General features: G+C 44.7%; 1 pseudogene; it reads right to left on the reverse strand.

The window, feature by feature from the left end:
• Positions 1 to 15,347, reverse strand: part of LOC131095414 (protein patched homolog 1-like) — a 198,112-nt pseudogene extending 182,765 nt beyond the window's left edge.
• Between the last annotated feature and the right edge of the window lie 3,234 nt (positions 15,348 to 18,581).

An 18,581-nucleotide genomic window follows, 5' to 3' on the forward strand; every position in this document is an offset into this window, starting at 1 on the left:
CAACTGCTACCCACTTAGGCTGTCTGGGCTCAGTGATGGTTTGTGTGGACACATCGACTGTTCCTTTGGTTCCTTTTCTCTCTGTGACAGTTTGCATAGACATGGTGCCTGTTGCTTTGCTGCTTTTCTCCTCCTCATCCTGAGGATGCTGTGCCACACTGAGCACTGTTCTGACTCTAAGCATGGTATACACAGTGCAGGTTGTAAAGAAAAGAGAAAGCAGAACTGATAACAAGATTATGCTGTCCTTGACATCCAGAGGAAACTCAATATTTTCAAACCCCGCTGTGTCAGGCCTGAAAGGCTGGAAAAAAACACTCCGTACTCTTCCCCTCAGGGGCTGGGTGAGATTGTGTAGGCGACCCCAGAGGTAGCAGCCCAGACTAGGACAAGAGAACTGAACTGAAAATATATTCTGGATGGTGTTCATAGCCTTGGAAGTCATAATGCAATAGACATAATAAACCAATAAAGCAATTTGCATACCATTCCCTGTTTTCAAATGGAGCATCAAAGTCAGCAAATGGTTCCCCATGTGGGGAAAAACATAGAGAGCAAGGTACAGTACCTATGTAAAGACACTGAACATCATGGTGAATAGGTGGTTTCTGTAGTACAGAATTTTAATTCTGACTTCTCCCAGGACTGCCTCACACTGGGTGCCAAAATATGTACTAGTTTGAAAGCAAACCTGTGGGAGATTCCAAGTCAGAACTACAATTTAATAGGAAAATTAAAATAAAGGCAATAGTACAGAAACACTGGCTTAAACTGACAGAGTCAGAATATGACCTGACACCCTGTCAGTCAGGATGGTGGCAGCAGTCTGATTAAATGGTGGCTACAGTCCTGTTGGAGTGATGGATGTGGTTCTGTATAAGTGGTGATCCTGTAGAAAGGTCTGGTCTTCCTTGGAGGTCCAGCTATGGTTATGGAGCTCTTGTCCTCTGGGAATGCAGTGGATAGTGTTGTTTGTGGTGTTCCAAGCCTCTGATTATATACAGGTAGGAATGTTTGGTTCCTCCCGCTGGGCAGAGCATCTCACAATAAGATGATGGAATTCTATGAGTCATGCTGGGAGACCTTGATGGCCCATTAGTGGAGATAGCCCCTCAGAGGGTGTTATCAGGGTTGACTCATGGAGAATATAAAGAACACTGCCTCTCTATCTCAACAGCTGATGTAGATGTCAATAGAATAAATACTTTTGGTTACATTCTACATTGTAACCTAACACATTTGTCTGCCCCTTGATTCTTACCCAGAGATTCTCAACTGTACCACTGCCAACTGTGAGCTCTATAGATTCTAATCCTTCTATCACATACAGTGCCACCCTCTGCCTCTTCTGCCCTATCTATCCCTCCTGAAGAGCCTGGACCTATCTAGCAGGGCATTCCAGTCACAGGACTCATCCCACCGGGTTTTGCCTATGACAGTAATGTCATATCTCTGAGACTGGGTCAAAGCTTTGAGCTAGTCCTGTTTGTTTCTCATGCTGCGTGTGTTGGTATAGCAACATTTCAAGTGCAGTTCATTATAGCCAACACTTTGTGGAGCATATTGAGGGATCCCACTAGTGCTCAGTTCCTCAGGTTTTGGTGTGCCATCCCATTGCTTGTCATCGGCAAGACTGGTTTTGTCCCTTTCCCCCTTCAAATCTAATTTAAAGCTCTAAAAACAAGCCCTGCTAGCTCCTGCTCTAGAACCCTTTTTCCCCACTGAGAAAGGTGCATCCTGTCAGGTGTTAGTAGACCAGTCATTGAATAGACATCCCATGGTCAAAAAACCCCCAAATTTTTCTAGTGACATCAGCCTCAGATCCATGTGTTGACCTGATGGGTCTGCCTGTTCCTTTCAATATTTTTCTTTGCTACTGAAAGGCTCTAAGAAAACATTACCTGTGCTCCTGATCCTTCAACTAACCATCCCAGGGCCCTGAAATCCCTTTTGATTGCCCTTGGATTTCTTTTTGTTATCTTGTCACTTTAGGAACCAATACCAATTAGTAATCAGAGGGCCATACTAGACTGGAGAGTTTCCCAGTAGTGTCCCTTATCCAAGCCCCTGCGACACAGCAGGCTTCCATATGAGTTGGGCCCGGTCTGCATATTGGGCCCTCCATTCCCCTTAGAAGGGAATCTCCTATTACAACTACCCTTCTCTTATTAACAGAGGAAGTCGCGATGTGCATATAGTTGGGGTTGCTTTAGGAGGCCCCTCTATCCCAGAAGGACTTTTGCCCATCTCATCAGTTGTCTGGCCTTCTAGTTCCAGAGCCTCATACTTATTGTAGAAGGTGCCAGTCCTACTTGTCAAGTTCTGAGAAGAAGGAGGAACTTTCTTCCTGGTTTGTGCAGGGACCTGCTTCTAGCCTTCATCTTCAACAAATCCTTGACTAACAGTCTCTTGACCGTACAGGGTTCTGAGTCCCCCTACTTCTCCACTACAATGGAGGTTTGAGACTCCTGAGAGTCTTGAGACTGTAGCACCTCTGAAAATACCCAATCTCTTGCTCGTTCCCTCAAATACTACATAACCTATTCACTTCCTCCTGTAGCTCCTTCACCTGGCAACACAGGTCCTCAACCACAGTACACCTTCTGCAAAAGATCTGCTTGTCTGCCCCAGTCTCACAGAGGCATCACACAATCCCGGCAACCTATGACCTGGAGAGCTGCATTTCCCATCAGCAGGTCTGTCTGGCTGGAGGCCTCTGACGTGGCTGGGTCAGTGACTCTAGCAGCTACAGGAGATCGAGCTTTACGGCATGTCAACACCATAAATGAGAAAGCTTATGCTAGTATGCTAATAAGGCTGGGAATGAAAGGATGTCTTAATGATCTTCTCCACTAGCCACTGAGTCTGTTTACCTGTCTCTATTGGCTCCTTCCAGATGGTTAGAGAGGAGCTCTGCCTGCTCACCCTGCCTGGCAAACTTCCTTGCCAAGCTCCTTTAAAGATGTTTAAATTGCCCTTGCTGTTCCCAGCAATGCCCCCTCCATGCCTGAACTAATGACATCCTTTTACTCTTCCTGATGTGAGAGACAACTGCTCACTTTAAAAATTTTAAAAGGTTAATTAAACCTTAATAAAAATTCAACAAAAGGACTAAATAAGGAAAAATTGCAGCGCTGAGAACTGCCCTCATGGCTGCCTACCATGTGGCCGGTTCATCTTCAAGATGGATGCTCAGTCTTTTATACTCCTGGGGGTTGCATCAGCCCACCCTGGCCCCTCCTAAAGTCTGTCAGTTAACTCTTCTTTGCTATTTACAGGTGGAGACTGCTTTCTTGTAACTTGATTGGAGGGTCAGGTGTTGTCATGCCATGCCTCCTTAGCAACAAGCTTTTGCATTCCCAACTGCCCCATGTAAGGGGCACATGTACACGCCTTCTTTCTACCTCTCCTAGGCAACCCAGGCTGTCTGATGGCAACAATACGGTGAGGGGGAGGGGAGGAAGGGAACTATGGGGAGAACAGAAGACATCTAAACTACAATAGCATAACTAAAAATCAATAAAGCTTCTCTTAATAGTCACTGTTATATGTAGTAGAAATAATTCATGCTATAAGAAATAGGCATATGTATGTATAAAATATTAGTAGAGCTTAAACCTATGTTTGTGTATAAAATGTTGGTGAAGGTTAAACATATGCTTGTGAAACCACCCTGTCCAGGAACAGAAGCTATTCATATTGTTACTAGTTCCGGGACAGAGTTAAGATAAAATCAAACCCTGTTCACATATGAACAGAGTAGCTCTGAGCCATGGCCATTATCAGAGGCAAGAGACAGGCTGGAGTCGATTTACTCTACACCTGGGAGATATCATCTGGAATTTCCTGGGTGATGATGAATGGGACATCTCAGGAAGCCCACGAGGTCTTGCACTTGGACTTGAGATGGCATCACCTACTACATGTGAATAGTTCTTCCTCTGGAATACTCAGACATTCGTCTGGGCTGTGGACACTGTCTGATTCTACACATGTATGGACCCAAGTTTACATGCCAAGAGAGACAAAGAACTATGTGGTCATCTCTGCCTCAGGTGGAATAAACTGTATATAAACCAGCTGCTGGAAGCATTCGGGGTGTACCTTTCGGGGGAACGCGGCCACTCTGTCAGCCAGATCCCAAAAGGGCATCCAGCGGCTGCTCCCGGGGCTGACGCTGTCTTGGTTGTGGGAAGGTTTTCAAATTTTTTATTTTTTAATTGACTTAATAAATCTTTGTCAAATTTTTATAAATTTGGCTCTCAATTAGATCATTTATAACAGTCACACAATATTCATCCCTTAATTGCGAGAGCAAATAATCTCATTATCCATCTATAACACTGAGTTACCTGTCCCTTCCTCTAAAGGTCATAAACTCTCTTTTTTAGCCTGACCTCCAACAAAAGCTCCCTGTTCTTCCAGGCCACTCTTCTTCCCTGCTGGCTCATCATTTGGCACATAGGGAGGGACTGCGCCTATGCCTTTAAGATTTCCTTTTTAAAGTATGCCCAGCCTTCCTTGACCCCTTAGTTTTTAAGAACTGTTTCCCAAGGGAATCTCTGAACCAGTGTCCTGAACAGGCCAAAGTCTGCCCTCCATAAGTCCTAAGCAGTGGTTTTGCTGACCCCCTTCTTTACTTCACCAAGAATTGAAAACTATAATTTCCTGGTAGCTATGCCCAAGTGTTGGAGATTGGGATTTTTCCTTTTTTTCTTTCCCTCATGGAATTTTGTCCCATCTGTTGCTATGAGACAATTACTACCAATACTTAAGAGAACAAAAGATGTGGCTGGGAGGAGGAGGGGGAAGGATGCAGCTGGCTAATCTCCTATATGAGGGGTTTTCTCTTGGGAAGGGCAGAGTTGCTGTGAGATTTTGGGCAGGGGGGAAGGGGCCAAGTGCTGCTTCTAGCTCTCTCTCTCTCAGCATTGGAGGAGGGACAGCCGGTGTGTGGTCACTGCCCAGAGGATTCGCTGCCACTATGGAGCATTTGTCCTCCCATTGCTTTTCCTACCATGGGTGAACCTTTCCTTGTTAGAACAGTTGTTGAACTGGGACCTTATTAACATCTGATCTGATTGGAAAGGACTCTCACCATCTTTTTGGGTGCCTCAGGGAAAAACCCGGGACCATGACCCCATCCCCCTTCCAAGGGGGTACATTTCCCCAGCTGCGTGCGGCATCTGCTATGGAGAAGCCCGGCTGTTGCTGCCCAGCCCTGCTGCTTTCTGCCGCTGCCTCGGGCTTTCTCACTACACTCTAATCCAATACTCCGTATCTGCCCGACTCCTGCGGCTCCTGCTAAGGTTGCGGAGTTTTCTGTGACATTTTGTTTGCTACCCCAGGGAGTGTGCCTGCCTCTGCCATCCCAGCCACCGCTCCGAGGTTCCTGCTGCAGCCCATTTTTCTCCATCCAACCCTCCTGCCATTACCACGTGAGGGAGATGCAACTGAACTCGTGCAGCAGTGCCCCCTGCAGCCATAAGGGGAATCAATGCACCTGCCCTGCCCAGTGCCAACAGTGCCCCTGCTGGCTGTGACCATAACTACACCAAAGGGAAGGTGCTTGACAGTCAAGAGAAGGCTGTTATTGGGTTTCTGGTTTTGTTTGTTGTTGCTGCCATTGTTGTTTGTTTGTCTTGTTATTATATACACACTATAAACAACTATTATTCCTTTTCCCATATCTTTGCCTGAAAGCTCCATAATTTTGGAGTTATAATAACTGGGAGGGAAGGGGGTCACATTTTCTATTCCAAGGGAGGTTCGCATCTTCCTTGGCAGACACCAAGATAGCCTCTGACCACCACATCTCCCACCAGCCCTTCTCTGTTTATAAACAGCAGGTCCAGTGAGGCACCTCCCTTGGTAGGCTCACTTACCAGTTGTGTCAGGAAATACATGCTTCAGCACAGAAAAATCACATTTTCTCTCAAAACAGAATAGAACAGAAAATTATTGATGAAATTTTCTCCAACATTTTGCTAAAATTACATTGGGAAAAAGAACAAACTGCATCGGTAATTATTAATGTAGCACATGTATTTTTGCTGCTGTCATTGAACTTAGATTATGGTTTTTAATAGCAGCAAATTGGACAAACCTCAGTGAAAGGAATAAATTTTTACTTATGAATGTGATAGTGTAAACTAGAGTACAGAATACTGGTCTAGACTGCCTTAAGAATTCAAATCTTGCCAGAGACTTGTTTCTGCTTAGTTGCATACTTCTTGGTTTTTGCACTCAACTTAGTTGAGATGGGGCAGGATACTCTTTCACCTATGTACAGGATGTGAAAGACTCAAGGTGTGAGAAATGGGGGGAGTAGAATCAAGAGGAGAAAGCAGTTGGTTATCATCAAGAACTATACTAAACAGTGATCCCATATTGGTTGAGTGAACTGCAGAAGCACTGAACATGGTCTAACATTATCATTCATTTTCACAATTACACTATCTACAAGAGCTAACAAAACAACATTAAAACTTACTTGGAGTGAAAATGCTCATAAAGCAGGAATAGGGATTAAGGCAGCCATAAAGAAAGCAGTAACATTGCTGATACATGTGAGGGCTATACTTGCTCCTGTTTGCCTCAAGCATTCACCTGTTCTGTCCTGTAAAACAAAGTCAAATGAATACGGTAATGTCCTGCAAATGAAGGGATCATCCTACAGATATAACATGGTAACAGTGAAAACTATTACAAGGAAATTCTGAATAAAAATATGCACTTGACAGTTTGCAAGAGTAAAAAATATACTAAGTGCACTGTCCAGGAGAAAAGCAGATAACGTATTAAGTGCTTAGATTTTTTGAGGGCAGCAAACATTATCAAAGATGACACTGGCTCTAAAAGTCAAAGCTAAATGGATACTGATATGATATCAAATACATCAATTAAGTAGGATGTGTTTTGTATTAGTGCAGTCACTTGTTGTTCTTAACATTTTTCATTGAAAAGTAACATGCATTAACAGTGTAGATACATAATGTGTTAAAAAGGCATGTAAGAAAAAAACCCAACAGACAGAAATCCCAGGAACCACAAAAAAGCCAGAGACAATCAAACATAGGACCCTTTCCTAATGCAGTAGGTTATTTTGAAGCATATGAAGGTTACTGCACAATGGGTTTTTATTGCCTGCATGCCAAACCAAATGAAAAAAGCACATGGAAGACATTACTTGTACAAAACAAAACTGACAAATATATATTGCTTTTAAATTATTTGTGCTTTGGATATGAAACTCTGGACTGACAATAAAAGTGTCAATAAAACTAAAAGATTAAAAAAGTGAGTAGGATCTTAGATTGCATTATGCGAATATGTGAATGTCATGGTTAATTATAAATAAAAGGAAAAAACACCAGGCCCTAGGACAAAGATGTCTAGAACAGAAGATTTTCTAAAAATAATTACTAACTAATTCTAGGTTTATTTTCCTCTTCGAGGATTTTTCTTTTACTTATTATTTTATTGTCCCCCAACACCCCATTTTTTCATTACCTCAAATGGAATTCTCTTATTCTGCCCTGTTTCCCTAAATGTATGTACCAGAAGGAATATATAATCTACACCAACTCCAAGAGCAAGAAAAGGAAAAAACCTTTAGGAAGAAACAAAACAAGCAAAAAAAACAGTAACACTTTTATATTATTCTTATGATTTACCATTAGCTAGTCATTACCTAATCAAAATAACCTTTGCTTTTCATTCTGAACAGAACTCCAAGGCTAAAATGAAAATTGATATGATGCAATACAGCTATTAACTTTCATTCTGAAAAAATAATGAGAAACTTGCAGTATATAATTTACAAGTACAAAACCTCACTAAAAATAATTCAAGTTTTTGGTAGGAAAAGAATAACATAATATTTCAAGCTATCTTCAAAATATTATCAGAAGTTGAACATCCTGATATTTTCAGATGTAAGGGAAAAACTTGCATTTTTTTTTGTGTGCAACTAGATGCTTGCACTCATATTGAGACAGAAAAACAAATATCCTAGAATCTACATAATTAAACTGCAGGATACCTGCCTTTTTCTTAAAATCATTTGGCAGCACGTTCTCTTAATTTCTTACAGTACAAGCTACTAGATAGGAGAAAGTATTTTGATTTTTCTATTTTTACTTGTATCTTTCTCAACTTATGTTTTTCGTCAAATATCAATCCAGATGTGTTTATTTACTAACAAAGTTCTTGTAATTTAGCAGCAGACTTTTGGCTCCTTAATACCTGAGTTGTGGCAGCATTAAAGAAAATTCCAATCAATGAACACAGACCCAGTCCTGCAGCCACTGAGAGAGCAACCAAGAAGATTCCTGCCAGCCCCACAGCACCCTGAGACTTTGCACAGTCCCACTGCAGCATTGTTAAACAGGCATAGGCAAGCTGAAAGCAAAGTAAGGATTGGATTAGAATGGATCCTTCCCTACTGGCTAGCTCGCCCAAAAATATATATAGCTTACAAGTGGTTTTAAAGAGAACAGACATATTAGAGATGCCACATAGAGGGATAGGTGACAATCCCGAGGCAAATGTTTATGAATTGCAATTTTTATTTTAAGTATTCTGAAAATGTTATGGAGTGTTGACTGGTAACAAGAAGCTAGCCATTTGAGCCCTGGTATACTATTGGAGTGAATTAATAAATAGAATTTAATTTCTTACCATCAGCAAGTAGCTACTAGCTACTCTAATTGCACTGACATCAGAAAATTACTTTAGAATATCATCCAAGGTAGTTGTAGTAAAGGAAAGCACCTTTTGAGTAGAGTTTTGTGCAACACTTTGATAAACAACCTATAGAAATAAAAATAAAACCTAGTGTGGCTAAGAAAAAAGCCCATCATCATCTTCTACAGCACATATCTGAAATCAACTACATTTGCCTTAGTGTTCCTATTAAAGCACACACCCTATAACAGAGATTTCACTGAGGCTACATGAAATATTTATTTTTGGTAATTATTTCCTGCAAGCTACTGATTATCAAACAAGAATTTGCGTCTTCATTAAAGGCCACTGCATTCACAGTTCATCCAAAACATTCTTCTTTCCATAACTCTGTCTTTGATTTGCTGTTGTATGAGATGAGTTTTGCCTTTAATCCAAGGTCTAGCAAACAGTAAAACCTTCATGGCTTCTCATATGTGAGTAAGCAAGCAGCTTCTTAATTAAAAAAAAAAGAAATCAGCCTTTTAAAATAGTTTGTTGCAGCATAAGGATAACTTTAAAACCAGGACACAACACTCAGTTTTAGTTTAGCATTTTCCTTAGAGAAAAAAATATAAAAAGCCACAACTAAAGGCAGTGAATCTTAGTAAAGTTATATAGCAAGACATTTCGGTTATTGTCTGGTTTACCTCCACATTTATCTGCTGCCAGGCTTCCAGGATTGCTGCTGCCTTATCCTCACTCCAGTTGATATATGAAACAAATTCATGACCCTTGAAGTGCTCATACATTTGCTTAGGCATCATTAACTGAAACACGGTTTGCAAAGCCTGGGCACTGTAACAGGGAGAGAAGAGAGAGGAGAAAGAGGTATTAAGCATTTTCATGAAATGTTTTTTCACTGTGTAAAGGCTCAAATAAAAGCCTAATAGGAGTGCGGAGAGTTTTGCGCAGACGTGGCTTGAGGAAAAGGGCCATGATCATATACAGCTGGTTAAGCAGTAAAAAGCAGCCGTAAGCAGTAAGTTCTCAGCCTTTTTCCTTACGAGAAAAACAACAACACTACGTCCTTGAGCAGATAACAAGAAAAATACGGTGAAAAATATGGTGCCCTTGAATGTAGTCAACAGCAGGATGAAAAACAAGTATTAGTCTCAACAAGAAAACCACAAGTATTTTGAGAAAGTAGCCACAAAAGGAGGGGTTGACATGTAATCTGTAACCAATGATGAGCTCAGCTTTTGCAATATGTATGAGCTTAATTAACACTACTATAAAAGTATGTAAGCTGGATCAATAAATTTCAGACCGATGATCATCAATAGGATGTGCTCGTCTCCCTTCACTTCTGTCAAATGGTGACCCCCGATCCTGATACGGCGACAGACCACGGAGGAGTGAAGAACCGGGTCGGGTCCTGAAGCAGCCAAGACGGCAGATAAGCCTAAGAAAAAAGGAGAAAAAAGAAGCTGAGACACGCCGTGCCCTGGGTGACGTAGAGATGAGCCCGGCCGATACGTGCGGCCGCAACCTTGAAGAGCTGAAACAGCGCTGACGATTTAGGTATGGAGAGGCAAGCAGCATATGATTTATTTACTGCCTTTTTACAAAAACGGCAGGTTGGGGGAATAGATTTGCAAAAGGATTTACCAGGGCTTTTGGCCTATGAGTACGCTAAGGGAGTTTTTATTAATCCCCACACTGTTCACGAGTTAACAGAGTGGCATAAATTCGGTGATTTATTGGGGGAGGCTACTTTAGAGGATGATAAAACTGCCAAGAAGTTAGGTAAAATATGGAGGGTGGTTCACAATGAGCTCTTACAACATCAAGCCGAGAGAAAAGCGGCCGAACAGGCAACAGCTGCACATGGCCGTAATAAAGATTATAATCAGGACGCGGGTACTCCCCTAGTCCCTGCAGTTAGGATGGTGTTTTTGCCTGCCTCACTGTCCTCCTCTGCTTCGGCGGGACTGGGTATAGAGCGCGCTTCTGAACCTTCTGCACCCCCTGAAGAGCAGGAGTCGCGGCCAAAACCACCTGATAAGCTCCCGCAAATCAATGAGCCGATCCCTGGGGTGGAAAACAACCTAGCGGAGGCTATTGCGAGGGAGCGCAGGGGGGCTTGGGCTGCACTGGCAAGAGAAGCCATGGAGAAAGGGGATGACGAGGTTATCAGCGCTGCTACCCAGTGTCGTGGGTTGACAGCCTTTATCCCAATATCGTGTGTTGTGTCTGGCAGCTGTGCCTTTTCTCTCTTCCCCCCCCCCGGCCGTCTTGCTGCGGCGGGGCGGGGAAGAGAGGGGGGGAGTGTTTGACCAGGCCTTTTTGCTTTTGGCTTTTTGCTGCTTGGCTTGGCTAGCCGCTTTGCTTGCTTGCTTTCTGCTTTTTGCGCTGTTTTTTTTTCTTTTCTTTTGTTCCCTCTTTCTTACCCTCCCCTGAAGATACTGGACCGGCTCCGGACCTGACCTGAGACGTCCAGGACACCTGGAGCTTGCAAGAGAAGCCTGGTGCCCTCACCATACACAGTCTGTTTCTTTCCTTTTCTTGTGTTGGGGAGTGTTCTTTTGTTACTTGTCAATAAATAGGTTTTGTTTTCCACTTTGCTCCTCCGAGAAATTCCTTCCTGAACCCGGTGTTGGGGGAGGGGTGGTTGGAGGTTTGTTTTGTTTGGGGGGCTCCCTTTTGGAGATTTCCCCTAATTTGTCCTAAACCAGGACAATATACTTTTTGGTGCGTTGGCCGGGAAACGGAGGCCAAAAAACAGTGGAAAAAAAACCTATAACAGTAATATTTTGGTTTTTGCTATTTTGGTGGACATATTGGTGATTCATAATGTCATTTGGAGTGGAAGCTTGCCGGTATTTCTGGTCCCTAGGGGTTTTTGAAGTTTTAATACTTTTGTGGTCCCTGGGGTTATTTCCTTACCCAAAAATAGCTCTGATGTTGTCCCTAATAAGTAGCTTTTGTAAGCGGGGGGCACTAACCAGAATAGTCATTGTGCTGGTCTTATGTGTGATGATGTGTCGGATAAAAATGCTGGACTTTATTTCAGGAATGTATGGATTGCTGTTATGGTTGTGTACTCAGTTTGTTTGGGGAGAAGAAGGGGAAGGGGCTTTTCAGCCTTTGTCTTCCTTCTTGTCCTCCACATTGTTGACATCTCTATTAGAAAATACTGAATTTCCCCTGAGTTTGAAAGAAACCATCTTTCTGGCATTTAATTTATTAAGCCTTTTCTATACTGTCTGGAGTGTGTATAAAATGAAGACTGAGATTTCTAGAGGGGCTAGAGACACTCCTGACTTAGGAGTAAAACAAAGCAGGAAAAATCTTGACTGGAGTGGGAAATGGGAGGACATGGGCCAGACTTTAAAGGAATTTTCCGATCCTATAGACTGGGACTTTCCATCTGATCAAATTCAGGATCCAGTCGAGGTGGCAAAGTATTTGAGGAAGAAGTGCCATGGTAATACTAAGGAGGAAAGGGTTACTGCAGTGAGCTGGGCCTTGGCGTTTGTTTACCGTACTCTGCTAGATACTGTGGAGCAGCAGATAGCAGAAAGGGAACAGGGAGATAAGTTAGTTACTATCCCAGTGACCCAGGCTGCAGCTAACATCCCAGGCTCCAGGCTAGCAGCTGAATCAGACAATAGGCCCCAACCCATGGCTGTTGCAGCTAATACAAGAGGTGGAAAGTGTAAAGGCAAGACTGATCAAAAGGTGGAGGATGATGATGATGATGCAGGAGAAGGACCCTCACCAAAATCAGAGGCCACATCAAGGGGCACAGAATCTGGAGCTAATATTGACTCCTTTTCTCTGAAGGACCTCAGAGGCCTAAGAAAGGATTACAGACGACAACCTGACGAATCTATAATTAGTTGGTTAGTCTGCCTTTGGGATGCTGCAGGGGAGGTTACGATTTTGGATGGTACTGAAGCGAGGCATTTGGGATCCCTGTCACATGATCCTGTCATCGATCAAGGTATGATGAGGGGGGCTAACCCTCACAGCCTCTGGGAACGGGTCCTAAGAAGCGTAGCAGAACGATACCTGTGTACGGATGATCTCTATATGCAGCAGACACGGTGGAAGACCATAGAACAGGGGATCCAACGCCTGAGAGAGATGGCGGTGGCAGAGCTCATTTTCTCAGATGATACAACAACTAGGAATCCGGACCTGGTACCATGCACACCTATAATGTGGAGGAAACTTGTGCGACTTGGGCCACCTGAATACGCTTCTGCCCTAGCAATAATGAAGCGGGATGATACATATGAGACTGTGCTCGATATGGCAAAGAAGCTTCGAGCGTATGCAGATGCTGTGCATGGCCCAACTCATGCCAGAATTGCAGCAGTGGAAACCCGACTGCAGAAACTAGAGGACAAAATAGAGGAGAATCATAAGAAACTCCGGAAAGAGATTAAGGAGGACCTTATTCAAATCTCAGCTGTACAAATTAGAGGCCCTGGTGTCCAACGCTGGCGCTCCTTTGATGGGGAGAGAAGGTACATCCCACGGGCTGAGTTATGGGCTTTTCTGCGTGAGTCTGGAGAAGACATGAGGAGATGGGACAGAAAACCCACCGCTGCTTTGGCACAACGGGTGTGTGATTTGAAGAAAAGAGAAAGTATCACCAAAAGGATAGCAGCTCCGGTCGCTCGTAGCCGAGATGTTAAGTATGCTGATGACGATGACATGTCTGATCCCCTTGAAGGAACTTCTAAGGCATATGCCCAAGGAAAGAAGGACAATCTGGCTTAGAGGGGCCCTGCCTCCAGCCAGGAAGAGGCACGGGAGAACCAGGTTTTCTGGAAGGTGTGGATCAGATGGCCTGGCACATCAGAGCCACAAGACTATGAAGCATTGGTTGACACTGGATCACAGTGTACCTTAATGCCATCGGAACACGTGGGGACAGAACCTGTTTCCATTGCTGGAGTGACGGGGGGATCACAACAGTTGACTTTGTTGGAAGCTGAGGTGAGCTTGACTGGGAAGGAGTGGCAGGAACATCCGATTGTGACTGGTCCAGAGGCTCCGTGTATTTTGGGCATAGACTTCCTCCGGAATGGCTATTACAAAGATCCTAAGGGATTCAGGTGGGCTTTTGGAATAGCTGCAGTGGAGATAGAGGGTATTAAACAATTGAATACCTTGTCTGGACTATCAGAGAACCCATCTGCAGTAGGACTCTTGAAGGTAGAGGAACAACGAGTGCCAATTGCCACCTCAACAGTGCACCGCAAGCAGTACCGGACGAATCGAGATGCCGTGATCCCCATCCACAAAATGATCCGAGAGCTGGAGAGCCAAGGGGTGGTCAGTAAAACCCACTCACCCTTCAACAGCCCTATCTGGCCTGTGCGAAAATCTGACGGAGAATGGAGACTTACTGTGGACTACCGTGCCTTGAATGAAGTGACTCCACCACTGAGTGCGGCTGTACCGGACATACTGGAACTGCAGTATGAGCTGGAGTCCAAGGCAGCAAAGTGGTACGCGACCATTGATATTGCTAACGCGTTTTTCTCCATACCTCTGGCAGCAGAATGCAGGCCTCAGTTTGCTTTTACATGGAGGGGAGTGCAGTATACCTGGAACCGACTGCCCCAGGGGTGGAAACACAGTCCTACCATCTGTCATGGACTGATCCAGGTTGCACTAGAAGAGGGTGAGGCTCCGGAACATTTACAATATATTGATGATATCATTGTTTGGGGGAACACGGCAATAGAAGTGTTCGAGAAAGGAGAGAAGATAATTCATATTCTCTTGGAAGCCGGATTTGCCATTAAGAAGAGCAAAGTCAAGGGACCTGCCCGAGAAATTCAGTTTTTGGGGGTGAAGTGGCAAGATGGACGGCGTCAGATTCCTGCGGATGTTATTAACAAAATCACTGCTATGTCCCCACCAACTGATAAGAAGGAAACACAAGCTTTCTTAGGTGCTATAGGTTTCTGGAGGATGCACATCCCTGAGTATAGTCAGATTGTGAGACCCCTTTATCTGGTTACCCGCAAGAAGAACAACTTCCATTGGGGCCCTGAGCAGCAGCAAGCTTTCATCCAAATCAAGCAGGAGATCGCTCATGCTGTAGCCCTTGGTCCAGTCAGGACGGGACCAGATGTGAAGAACGTGCTCTACTCTGCAGCCGGGAGCCATGGTCTGTCCTGGAGCCTTTGGCAGAAGGTGCCTGGCGAGACCCGAGGCCGGCCATTGGGATTTTGGAGTCGGAGCTACAGGGGGTCTGAAGATAACTATACCCCAACAGAAAAAGAAATCTTGGCCGCCTATGAAGGAGTCCAAGCCGCCTCGGAGGTGATCGGTACAGAGACACAACTCCTTCTGGCACCCCGACTACCAGTGCTGGGATGGATGTTCAGAGGAAAGGTTCCCTCTACCCACCATGCCACCAATGCTACTTGGAGTAAGTGGATTGCCCTCATTACGCAGCGCGCTCGAGTTGGGAAGTTAAATCGCCCTGGGATCCTGGAAATAATTACAAATTGGCCCGAAGGTGAAAGCTTTAGTGTCGCGGATGAGGAACAAGAGCCAGTGACCCGGGTTGAGGAAGCTCCGCCATACAATCAGTTACCAGCAGAAGAAACGCGTTACGCTCTATTGACCGATGGTTCTTGTCGCGTCATAGGGATGAAGCGGAGGTGGAAAGCAGCTGTATGGAGTCCCACTCGACGAGTTGCAGAGGCTACTGAAGGAGAAGGCAAATCCAGTCAATTTGCTGAAATCAAAGCTATTCAACTGGCCCCAGGTATTGCAGAGAGAGAGAAGTGGCCAAGGCTCTATTTGTATACCGATTCTTGGATGGTAGCCAACGCTCTATGGGGATGGCTGAAGAGATGGAAAGAGGCGAACTGGCAGCGAAGAGGAAAACCAATTTGGGCTGCGGAAGAGTGGAAAGATATCGCTACTCAGTTAGAGAAGTTACCTGTGAAGGTTCGCCATGTAGATGCCCATGTCCCCAGAAGTAGAGCTAATGAAGAGCAGCAAAACAACCAGCAAGTACATCAGGCTGCAAAGATAGGGGAGTTGAAGATAGATCTCGACTGGGAGCATAAGGGAGAGTTATTCTTAGCACGATGGGCCCATGATGCCTCAGGCCACCAGGGTAGAGATGCCACCTATAAGTGGGCACGAGACCGAGGGGTGGATCTAACCATGGACAGTATCTCTCAGGTTATTCGTGACTGTGAGACGTGCGCTGCCATTAAGCAGGCCAAGCGGGTGAAGCCCCTCTGGTATGGGGGGCGGTGGTCTAAGTACAAATACGGGGAGGCCTGGCAGATTGATTACATCACACTGCCTCAGACCCGCCAGGGCAAGCGCTATGTACTAACCATGGTAGAAGCCACCACGGGATGGTTGGAAACCTATCCTGTGTCTCATGCCACAGCCCGTAACACTATCTTGGGCCTTGAAAAGCAGGTCCTTTGGAGGCACGGTACTCCCGAGAGAATTGAGTCAGATAATGGGACTCATTTTAAAAACAATCTTATTAATACTTGGGCTAGGGAACATGGCATCGAGTGGATATACCATATCCCCTATCATGCACCAGCTGCAGGGAAGGTGGAAAGGTATAATGGATTGTTAAAAACCACCTTAAAAGCATTGGGTGGGGGGTCTTTAAAAAACTGGGAGCAGCATTTGGCAAAGGCTACCTGGTTAGTTAACACTCGAGGTTCCACCAACCGAGCAGGTCCTGCTCAGTCTGAGCTCCTTAATATAGTAGATGGGGATAAAGCCCCAGTGGCCCATGTCAGAGGTTTGTTGGGAAAGACAGTATGGATCAACCCTGCCTCGAGTACAGACAAACCCATCCGTGGGATTGTCTTTGCTCAAGGACCAGGTTATACATGGTGGATAATGCAGAAAGATGGAACAACACGGTGTGTACCTCAGGGAGACCTGATTGTGGGATGAGACTCATATAAGAATGTCATTGTTTGTTGAATGTGAGACAGAAGGAAACTGTAAGTGTCAAAGGTCTGAGCAAGTAATATGAGAGGAATGTGTAAGTGTCAAAGGTGTGAGTAAGTGAAATGAAAGTTTTTATTGTATATTCACGATATGGGATAAGGGGTGGAGTGTCGTGGGTTGACAGCCTTTATCCCAATATCGTGTGTTGTGTCTGGCAGCTGTGCCTTTTCTCTCTTCCCCCCCCCCGGCCGTCTTGCTGCGGCGGGGCGGGGAAGAGAGGGGGGGAGTGTTTGACCAGGCCTTTTTGCTTTTGGCTTTTTGCTGCTTGGCTTGGCTAGCCGCTTTGCTTGCTTGCTTTCTGCTTTTTGAGCTGTTTTTTTTTCTTTTCTTTTGTTCCCTCTTTCTTACCCTCCCCTGAAGATACTGGACCGGCTCCGGACCTGACCTGAGACGTCCAGGACACCTGGAGCTTGCAAGAGAAGCCTGGTGCCCTCACCATACACAGTCTGTTTCTTTCCTTTTCTTGTGTTGGGGAGTGTTCTTTTGTTACTTGTCAATAAATAGGTTTTGTTTTCCACTTTGCTCCTCCGAGAAATTCCTTCCCGAACCCCAGCTTGTCCTGTTGTATTCAATCTGCAGGAGGGAGGGGGCATGCAGGCTACCATTACAGCCCTTGATTGGAAATTACTATCTCAGCTGAGGTCCACTGTTAGTCAATTTGGAGTGAAAAGGGAGCCAGCCAAAAAAAAGTTAGACTATATCTTTGATACCAGTCTTCTCTTGGTAAATGATTGTCGGGGAATAGCTAAATTGATATTTACTCAACATCAGCTGTTGTTATTCAATGCTCATTGGCAGGGGCTTGTAAATGAATGCGTAGCGGTACAGCGACAGCAGGGAGATCCTCTCCATGGTATAACTGTGAATGAGCTTATGGGCTTGGGACCTTTTCTTCGTACCGAAGCACAAGCTTTGCTGCAGCAAGAGAAGTGCCGGGAAGCGATGAGGTTGGTCAGGCTTGCTATAGAGAGGGTAAAAGAGCCGGGAGGGGTACCAGTGTATATGGGAATTAAGCAAGGGTGAGAAGAATCATTCGGCTCATTTATTGATAAAGCTGCTGCCGCAGTCGAAAGGGCCGGGGTACCAGAATATATGAGGGGGGCATTACTCAAGCAGTGTGATCTCCAAAATTGCAATTCTACTACTAGGAGCGTGCTTAATACTCTAGGTGCATGTTGCCCTATTGAAACGGACAAGCTTTGACCAGCTTCGGTTCAGTGGATAGGGGACTAGGACTGGATAACTTGCCCAAAGCAAGAAAACTCCCCTATACCAGATGCTATTACTGAATTCACAGATGCTGGCAGGAAGTCAAGAACTGCTGCAATAACTTGGCAAGAAAAGGGAGTATGGAAACATCAGATTTTGCAAGCAGAGGCAGTGGACAGCTTTCAAACCATGGAACTGTTAGCAGTGGTATGGGCAATGGCACAGCTTAAGGAACCATTGAATGTTGTTACAGACTCTTTGTATGTTGCAGGAGTTGTAGCAAGAATTGAAGATGCCTCCATAAAGGAGGTACAAAATCAGAGACTGTACGAACTGTTCATGCAGCTGAAGAAAGCTACAAGATCAAGGGAACACGCTTATGCTGTAATTCATGTTAGGAGCCACAAATGGAATGTTGGTTTAGGAGAAGGGAATGATAGGGCAGATAAATTGGTTACTGTAACCCAAAACACACCCCTGTCAAATCACCAATTGGCACGAGAAGCCCACTCAATGTTTCACCAAAATGTAAAAGGCTTAAGTAGAGAGTTCAAGGTAACACTCGCGGAAGCAAAAGCCATCGTGATGGCCTGTCCAACTTGTAGTCACCATAATGGGGGTAGTGGTTTAGGCCTAGGAGTAAACCCACGAGGCCTGCAAACAAATGAGTTATG

This window comes from Melospiza georgiana, chromosome W, assembly GCF_028018845.1.
Source record: "Melospiza georgiana isolate bMelGeo1 chromosome W, bMelGeo1.pri, whole genome shotgun sequence".
Taxonomy (NCBI): Eukaryota; Metazoa; Chordata; class Aves; order Passeriformes; family Passerellidae; genus Melospiza; species Melospiza georgiana.